Source organism: Phodopus roborovskii, unplaced genomic scaffold (assembly GCF_943737965.1).
Source record: "Phodopus roborovskii unplaced genomic scaffold, PHOROB, whole genome shotgun sequence".
Taxonomy (NCBI): Eukaryota; Metazoa; Chordata; class Mammalia; order Rodentia; family Cricetidae; genus Phodopus; species Phodopus roborovskii.
This window is the reverse complement of record NW_026126584.1, coordinates 49,910-60,376: the sequence shown is the minus strand read 5'-3', so window position 1 is coordinate 60,376 and position 10,467 is coordinate 49,910. Positions and strand designations below refer to the sequence as shown.

The window sequence follows — 10,467 nt, the reverse complement described above, 5'->3', positions numbered from 1 at the left end:
AGATATTCGTTAGGTCCATTTGTGTCATTGCATCTGTAACTTCTATTATTTCTATGCTAATTCTGTTTGGATGACCCATCCTCCATCCACTGGTGAGAGTTGGGTGTTAAAGTCTCCTACTATTACTGTATGGAGTTTATGATGGATAACTTAAGCTTCAGTAATCACCTTTTACAAATGGAGTACACTTGCATTTGGGCCATAAATGTTCAGAATTAAGACACCATTCTGGTGGATTTTTCCTTTAATGAGTATTAAATGTCCTTCCCCATCTTTTTGATTAATTTCGAAGTCTATTATGTTAGATATTGGAATAGCTACACCCTCTTGCTTGTTAGAGCTATTTTATTGGAAAATATATTTTCAACCCTTCATTCTGAGATAATGTCTGTCTTTGTGGTTGAGGTCCAGGATACAGTAATGAGGAGAGTAGGTGTGGTTGGGTTTATGTTAGGCAGGCCCAGACAGGATGAGGAGTGGTAGTATTACCCAGAGTTTGGTATGTTATTCTTGTCTCTGGAGAATGGGGGGGGGGTGCTTTCTCCAGGGGTGTGGTCTAGCTTTAATTTTAGTTTTTTTGGCCCAAAAATATTGCCTGAAATTATTTAAGTGAAAGAGGGTGGTGACATCTATTTCAATGTTTAAATGTATCTTTCCTTGAAGTATCTTCTATACCATATAAATGTGTTTTATATCAATATTTGTTTAGTCTATACATGGAGAAGTCAGGTGTAATTTTGATAGGTCAGCCTTTATATGTTACCTGGCCTTGTTCTTTTGCTGCTCTTAATATTCTTTCTTTATTCTCGGTGTTAGTTGTTTTGATTTTTTATGTGGCAAGGGAACTTTATTTTTTGGTCCTTTCTATTTGGTGTTCAGTACCCTTCTTGTACTTTCATAGGCATGTCCTTCTTCAGATTGGGAAAGTTTTCTTCAGTGATTTTATTGAATATGTTTTCTGTACCTTTTAGCTGGGCTTCTTCGCCTTCTTCTATACCTATTATTGTTAGGCTTGGTCTTTACACGGTGTCACACTTTACCTGGACATTAAGGATTTATTGGATTTAAGATTTTCTTTGGTTGATGAATCTATTCCCTCTAGTTTATCTTCAGTGCCTGATAGTCTCTCTTCAGTCTCTTGTATTCTGTTGTTTTTGATTGCATCTGTAGTTCCTGATGGTTTACCCAGTTTTTCTATTTTGAGCATCGCCTCAGTTTGTGTTTTCTTTATTTTCTCTACTTCAGTTTTCAGGTCTTAAACTTCTTGAATTATTGCATTTATCTGTTTGATTGTTTTTTTCTTGACTTTCCTTGCTTTCTTCAAGAGATTTGTTGTTCTTGCATTTTTTTGGGGGGGGAACTTGGTCTTTTCTTCTATCTCTTCCATGTTTTTTTTCTTTTTTCTTTCTTTTGTTTTATTTTTTTCTTCCATTTCTTTAAGGGATTTTCTCATGTCATGTCTGAAGTCCTCTATCATTTTCATGAAGTTATTTTTTAGGTTATTCTCTTCTGCTTCATTTGCCTTGGTTTTTTCAGGTCTAGTTGGTGTAGAGTCCCTAGATTCGGGTGGTGTCATACTGGTCTTTCAATTGTTGGATATTGTCTTGTTTTGCTATCTTCCCATCAATTCGTCTAGTGGGTACAGGTGGAGTCTGCTCTCCATGTGGGTGTAGGTGGGTCAGGACTTTGATATCAGTAACTCTGGATGATCTGAGTTCCCTTGACGCTTTCTCAAGCAGAGGCCACAGCAGAGCCAATGATGTGGGGAAGGCATTCTCCAGATGGTGGTCTCAGTACTCAAGCAGAAGGCAGACAAAGGAGCCCCAAGTCAGGTGAGAGCAGACTCCAGATGGTTTCTGGAGGGGCAGGTCTAGACCCAGCTAGACCCAGAGCTGACCCAGGAAGTTCCAAGGAGAGGGTGGGGGTGTTGGACTGAGCTTTGGTCAAACAGTCACCCTAAGCAGTGGGCCCAGCAGGGCTGAGGATGAGGGGAAGGCAGGCTCCTGATGGTGGATGATCTGGATTGCCAGGACTGGACCACTCATGCCAAGGGTGTAGGGGGGATTTAGCTTGGGCTGGTCCCAGACTCACCTCATGCAGAAGGCAGGTGAAGGAGTCCAATGGTCAGGTTAGAGCAGGCTCCAGATGGTCAGGAGTGCCGGGGAAGTCCAGTATGTGCAGACCCAACCAAGGCAATTCCAAGGAGTGGGTGGGGATGTTGGACCATGCTCTGGCCAAACACTCACCCTGAGCAATGGGCCCACAAGGGCCAAGGGTGAGGGCCCTTCATTTCTTTAAGACAATTTTTCATTTCCTCTTTAAGGGCCTCAATCATCCTCATTAAGTTATTTTTTAGGTCATTTTCTTCTACTTCATCTGTGTTAGGATGTTCAGGTCTTGTAGCATCACTGGTGCTGTACTGCCATTTCTAGTGTTGAGTGTGTTCTTACCTCATTGTCTACACATCTCTTCCTCTAATCGGTTCAGGTGGGGCTTGTGCTTTAAGGGCTCTCTCTTTCCCAATTTGTATAATTGTGAGTTGTGGCTCTATTGACCTCTCTTTCAGGCACAAGAAGAGCAGAGCTTCCAGTGAATGCTTCTACTGGTGGAAATGGCCCTAATGCTCAGGTGTCATGCTTGAGGTGCAGGTGGGTCTACAGTTATTGTGAACACTACTTCTGTTGCTTGTGTAGATGGGGCTGAGGGTCCAGTGGTTGATGTAGCAGTGGGGTGTCTCCTATTGAGAAATGTCAGTGGCTGCTAGCTGGAACACAGGTGCTCTTTTCTAGAGTAACTTTCTGTGGTAGTCTCTGGAAGCTACTGCTGGAAACAGCTGGTGATGTTTTACCAGGTTATCCCTCCTAGCTACTGGGCCTGAGGCTGGGGCCTCCCTCTGATACTGCTCTGGGCCTGATGCGCCAGCCTTCACACTTTTGTATTTTAAAAATATATTTAAAACACGAAAGCAATTATTAGTTTGAAGGCCATGCATAACACGACAGGAAGGAATGGGAGCCTGTATGCTGAAGCTGACAATCTGCTGTAGAAAGCAGTCTGCTCTGTGCTTTTCAGAAATAATGGTTTGAATGGAAAAGGGTAGCTTCAAAAACATTTTAATGCTGAGGCATTGCTATACAATGGAGTATAGGATTCTGAAGTAAATTCTACTCATAAAGTTTTCTTCAGATGACACTATTCAATCAGTGGTATTAGACATGAATTGTAAATTACCGAAGTATTAGACTAGTGATAAATTTTCTTTGTTTTTTTTTAAACTTCCTTTCAATCTGAAGGATAATGTTCTTGTTTTGACACAATACATACTAACAATCTATGTGATGTAAGAATAGAGACATATGAAATAGCCTCAAGTCCTGTGCATATTGTATTTATATGCATACACAAAATGAAAGCAGAAGTGATTGCATTAAAATATTGAAAAGGCCATTGTGATTGTCACACCTCTCTGTAATTATATAGATGTAAAAAATACTTTGCAGATGTAATTAAGGTCCCCAGATAATATTGTACAGAATAGGAGGAGATTATTTAAGACTTATTGAAACACAAGCCCTGTAAAGAGGACCTATTGATATGAAAGCAGCCTTCCAGTTTACCAAAATTTGGTAGACCATGGAAGGAAGGAGAGAGGGTGAGACATCCTCACATTCTCAGATAATCCCTCAATCAACATGGCAATTGAGTTATGATAAGGAAAACTGATAAGTCATATTGATGGGAAAATTCATTCAATGATAACCTTAGAATGGCCAATTCATGACTTGAGGACTAAAGTAGTCCTGAATTGGGATGTGTCAAACTACAGGACACTTCTGCTGAGTTTTAATGGAACACAGCAACACTCACCTATTTATGTATCATCGGCTACTGATTTCATGCTATAAAAGGAGAATTAAGGAGCTGTAGCATATACTGTATTGTTCTCAATGCTAAACTCTTAACTATATTTTCATTTACAGAAGACATTTGTCAACCTTTTCCCTGAAATAATTACTAGTTAAATCAATACTAAAATATGGTAAAAATTTCAAAAGTTTAAAATGTTCTACAAGTAACTACTGTATGTCAAAAAGAAGTATAGTCATCTTTGGAAAATTCTAGGCTCAGTAACACAAAATTAAAAATTAAAGTAACCAATAAATCTAGAATGAAATGAGAACAAGCAATGCTCCATAATCAGAAAAAGCACACCAACAAAAAAGAGCTGGAAATTTGAGATGATCAAAATCTAAGAAATTATTTAAAAATCTATTTTTATAGAAAATAAAGGGAACCAAAAACATGAGTCAATTCACAATTATATGACAAAACTTTTAGAGGGAGAATCAATTGGAATACATAGGCAAGAAGGAGGAGGAGAGGAAGAAGAAAAATAAAAAAAAAACACTGTATTTTAGTTGAATACTTAATCAGTTCATAGAATAGGTAATGGTTGTGTAAAGAATTAATGAAGGAAAACAGTTAGAAATGTTAAAATCTGAGGCACAGGGGAATAATTGTGAAAGTAAATCAAATACGTGGCAATCACTTGGGAAATATGGAATTGCCCAATATTCAAGAAATTATAATACAAAAAGGAAGAGAAGAAGGAATAATGGGAAAAAAGGCAAGAACTAAATCAGAGACCGTGGAGCAGTGCTTTCAGTGTTACGTCCCATTTCTTGCTCACTCTGCATTTGTATAGCACACAGGACCACTCCAGGGCTGGTACCACCTGCAGTAAGTTAGGCCCTCTCCCATCAATCATCAATCAATAAAATGTCCTGCAGCCTTGCCCAGAAGCCAGGGCATTTTCTCAACTGAGATTTTTGCATTCCCAAATGACTCTAGCTTGTGTCTAGTTGAAAGAGAAATTAGCTCACACATTATCTGTCATCTGTCTTCATTGATCCTAAACTTCAGAAACTAATATAGAAACTACTTAGATATGCTTATGATTGAATGCCATAATCATGTTATTGATAACCAGTCTGGAAAGATTTCAAAGATAAAATAAAAGAAAAAAATATTACAATAAAATATGTAAGAATTATATTGCTGATATTAAGATGAAATATTATATCTTTATATACAAATAAATTTATGTTCCCAGATATACAGTTTTCATCCCCAGTTTTCATAATGTGTCTGTTAGTGCTTCCTGATTACATATGTACCCCAATTATTTTTATATTCAATATTATGTTTCTACATTTACTACACTTAAAATTACTACCCCATTAGCCTTACACAATAAAATTAAACTACCACCACATCTTTCTGGATTTGCTTTATGTGAAATAAAAGTAATACTGTTATGTAATATTGATAATGTATTTGAAATAAAAATCATTGACTATTATTGTTTGTATTTAAACTGTATGGATAACATTTACAGGTCAGCCTTCAAAGTGTCTATATGAAATATATTAGTAAATACATCATGGTTTATAAATGTTTGAAATTTTTCATTTGTATGCATGTTCTGTTGTGTATGTATGTGCTATGTGGAATGATGTCATATGTATTCTCGGTCATACTCCATCATATTGCCCTGAGATAGGATCTCTTAGTGTATTCCAACACTGTTTTGACTAGGCTTCTTGGTCAACAAGCTCCTGTGATCAGCCTGATTTTGGAATTAATGTTTGTGTTATAGGAATACTTTTAATTGTGATGCTTGAGGTTTGGAGTTAGGTCATCGTTTTTGATGAGCAAATATGTTTACTCACTGAGACATCTCTTCTCCAATTTATTAGTTATTTGAAAACTTTGAACAATGTATTTTGATTATGTTGTTTTCTAATGTAATTCCTTTTAGATAGAACCCTCTCCATACCCACTGAACATGGTGTCCTTCTTTGTTCAAGTGTAAATTATGTTGCCTATATATGCTTAAGTATATGGTCTTCAATGGGAGACTAGTCAAACAACCAAGAGAATACCTTCAATGACTCTCTTCTTATAGCTATCAATCCTCAATTATTCCCTAGTTAAGGGCAGGAACTTTATGTCTCCCTCCACGAATTGTGCTGGTATTATTTGTACAGGTATATGTCTTGTAAATGTTCATATGTGTGACTGCCTGCCATGTCTAGAAAAGTTTCCTTGTCGCCCACCACCTCGGGTCCTCACAACTTTTAACCCCTTCTTCCACAATGAGACCAGAGATTGTGAGATTAGATAGTAAAACAGATGACTCTTTTGGGGCTGAGCATTCCTTAGTCTCTTATTATCTGGACGTTGACAGTATTTTCTCTATGTCAAATTACCATCCACCCAAAAAACGAAGCTTTCCTGATAATAAGGGTTGGGTGATGGCTTTAATCTTAGGTCCGTGCAATAACTCTTTAAGAATTGGTTGAATATTATGCCCACTTATCAGCATAGAAATAAGTTCTGCATTAGGGTTTATAAACTATGTAATCATGTTTATGGTCTAGAATCTTAAGTCTAGATAATGGTGTTATATGTGTATTTCAAATTGTGCATCAGGACTTAAACCCAATCAAGAAGTGTTTGATTATTTCTGTGCTGCCCATGCCACCATGTCATCAGGAGATACGTCAAGCTAATATTCTCTATTGTAGATTGGAAGGTCATAACTGGCTAAAAGTGATGATTACTTTTCACCTCTAGTAGTATTCAGTGCCTCAATCACTGTGAAAGACAGCCAATAGAGATGAAGACTACAGCTGAGGACCAGTGTAATTTCTCCATGTTGTAAGACTCTGCTGGGTGATGTTTTCATCACTGAGGTGTTACAATCAAGTTCTTGAAGGCAACCAAGAACACTGGCAATAACATGTAATGTGTGGGAGTCTATGGCTCCTTAATGGCAATCTACTGAATAAGAGGTAACCCATTCCCGGTTCTGGAATTTGAGTCATTAGTCTCTGAAATGTAGTAGCAGCATTGTCATCCATTATACAATGACTTCATTTTGACTCTTTTCATTTGTGCATATGAATGTATTTAAGAAGATCCCCCAGTAGTAAGTTTCCAAACAGTGTTAAAAGACATTTCAGTGATAGCTATTTCTCCCTAAATTCTATCCTTCACCCTGTCCTCCCATCCTCTTCCTCATTTACTACTTTCTGGTCCATTAGGTCCATTGCCTTTTAAAGCACCAAGTTCTCCCATGCCTTAAAAGCCCACCTCATGGTGCTTGCATACTTTTCTGATCTCTGTGGCTATTCCAACAAAATCCAAGTATCTGAAGATTCAAAGTAACCACATATGATAGCTTTTTCGCCCAGAAAATTGTTTCCAGATCAATTAATTTGCCTTCACACTTCACAATTTATTTTTAACAGCTGAATAATATTCCATTTTCATTATTTATTCATCAGTGTATATGCATCTGCACTGTTTCCATTTCCTTGGTTTTTGAGTAGAGCAGTGATGAACATGGATGAGCAGGTATCCCTCGAACAGGATATGAAGTCCTTTAGCATACATCCTCAAGAGTGGTAGAGTTAGATCATGTGATAGATCTATTTTTAGTTTTTTTTTTTTTTTTTTTTTGGAACTTTCCTGTTGATTTGTTGATTTCCGCAAAGGCCACAGCAGTTTGCACCCCCACCAGGAGTGAATAACTAACTGATCTACTTTGCTCACACCCATGCCAGAACTTGTCCTCACTTATTTTTAATCTTAGCTATTTTGACAGGGGTAAGATGATATCTCAAAGTAGTCTTAATTTGCATTTCACTGGTGGTTACAGATATTGAACATTTTAAAAATATTTCTCAGTCATTTGCATTTCAATTCATTTAGTTCTATGCCCCATTTTTAAATTGGATTTTCATGATATTTATTTATTTATTTTTTTTAGGTCTCTGTGTATTCTAGATACCTACTCTCCGGGAATTATATAGCCAGTAAATATTCTTCCTGTTCTGTAAGCTGCCTCTTTGTTCACATGACCACATTAGTGTTTGTGGTTTCATTTATTAATTGTTAAATCTAAGGCCTGTTTTACTGAGGTCCTAGCTAAAAGTGCATTTCTGTGATGATGCACTCAATAGCTATCAGTGCTATTCAGGACAGCATTTGACATCTTAACTAGAGCACTAAGACAAGGGTAGACAACAAAGGGAATGCAGATAGGAAAAAAGAAATTAAAGTATCAAGTTCCTATTCCTGTAAGCAGCCTGAGGTGACCTGTGAAGATGGTTCACTACTCTCTCGACCCAGAAACCCTACAAAATCATGCAAGAGGATCGAATCTTCGGGTTCACTTTAAGAACACCCGTGAAACTGCCCAGGCCATCAAGGATATGCATGTCAGAAAAGCCACCAAGTACCTGAAAGATGTCTCTTTGAAGAAACAAAATGTGCCATTCCTGTGGTACAATGGTGGAATCGGCAGGTGTGCCCAGGCCAAACACAGTGGGGTTGGACACAGAGTCAGTGGCCCAAAAAAAAAAAAAAAAAAAATAGTGCTGAATTTTTTTGCTGCACGTGTTTAAAAATACAGAGAGTAATGCTGAGGTAAGAGTCTAGATGTAGATTCTCTGGTCATTGAACACATCCAGGTGAACAAAACACCTAAAATGCGCCGAGGAATTTACAGTTGCATTAACCTATACATGAACTCCCCTGCTACATTGAGATGATCCTCACGGAAAAGGAACAGATTGTTCCAAAGCCAGAAGAGGAGGTTGCACAGAAGAAAAAGATATCCCAGAAGAAAAAAAAACTATGTCATGGGAATAAATTCAGCATAAAATAAATACAGATTTAAGAAAAAAGAAACTGAAGTGTCATTATTTAAAGATGATTTGATTCTATATATTAAAAAAGGCTAAAGATTCCACCACAAATTTGATGTAGATGGGAGACCCATTCAACAAAGTAAAAGAATGCAAAATTGGCATATAAAAATCAATAGCTTTCTTACATACACACCACAAGCATACTGAGAAAGAAAAGAGGGAACAATATTATTTATAACAGTGCACACACACACACACACACACTATACACACACACACACACACTCACACTATACACACACACACACACATACACATATGGAAGTGTGAAAGCCTTAAGACACTGAAAAGGGAAATTGGGGAACACCCCAGGGAGTAGGAAGTCTTCCCTTGGCTATGGATTTGTAGAATATTGCAAAAATGGCCATTCTAAAAAATAAATCTACAGATTCAATTCAATCCCCTCAACATTCACATACAATTCAAAGATATTTAAAAAATAATCTTAAATTCCATATGGAAATACAAAACATCTAGGATAACCAAAATTAACCTGAAGAAGAAATAAACTGATGGAATTATCACCATCACAATCCCAAAGTTCAGCTTACGCAGCAGATATATATATATATAGTGTTGACATCAAATAACCACATTGTCCAATAGAAAAGAATTTAGGATACATACATAAGCTCTCCTACAGCTGCATGATATTTTACCAAGAAACTAATAATACACATAGGAGAAAGGGCAACATCATCAATAAACAGTGCTGATCCAACTGGACACTTACAATTAAAAGAATAATACTCAAACTTTCTTTCACACTAAGCTAAACTCAATTTCACATTTATCAAGAACTTCCACAAAAGAACTGATATCCTGAGTCTGATACAGGCAAAACAGAGAAACATGATGGAATCTTGTCACACTTTTAAATTTTAACAGATATAGGCAGTTAGAGAGATGAGTTGACCACTTGCTGCCCTTGTAGAGAATCCAGGTTCAGTTCCCAGATGCTACACAGCACCTCATAACTGATTATAACTTCAGTTCTAAGGGATCCAGCTGTTGAGAGACAGATCAGCAAAAGGCTTCCTCAGAGACCCCAATTAAAGGACAAATGTGATACTAGCTCAGTCTGGTGCAGGGCCAGGACCTTGAACAAGTTAATGTTTTGGTTCCTGGGAACTTGACTTTTGCCCATAAAGAGACTAAAGTTATTTTCGAGGCCAGGGTATGCTAAGTCTGGAATTCTCTCAAGAAGCACTGTGTTCTTGTCGATTAGCCTCTTGCTATCTTTGTCCTATTACATCATAATTTTCCACTGGTTTTGTCCCATATCCCCAGTAGTATATGAGATAGTTTACTTCTTAATAATCTTGCTTTGGATAACACAAACATTTGTAAGATCTCCCAGCACCAAATTTCCTGTTTTCTTTATCTTCTGATACTGTGACCATTCAATTTAGGACACTGTCATTGAAGAATGACCCATGGCCCAGACCATCCAATGTCTTCTTCTGGCTTCTTCAGGTACTGTATATATGTGGTACACAGAAAGACACATATGTACAATACTGTACACATAAACTAAAACTAAGTAAATCAACACAGAAATAAGATTTTAATTTAGTAACTATATAATTAATCTAGAGTATTGACAAGATTGCTATTTATGAGATTAGTTTTATAAAATCAGGAGTCTTCTTGTGTACTTTAAAGTCTATATTTTCTAACATTATTC

General features: G+C 37.2%; 1 pseudogene; it reads left to right on the top strand.

Moving 5' to 3' along the window:
* Positions 1 to 8,174: 8,174 nt before the first annotated feature.
* Positions 8,175 to 8,686, top strand: LOC127236310 (60S ribosomal protein L17-like; annotated as a pseudogene).
* The last annotated feature ends 1,781 nt before the right edge of the window (positions 8,687 to 10,467 follow it).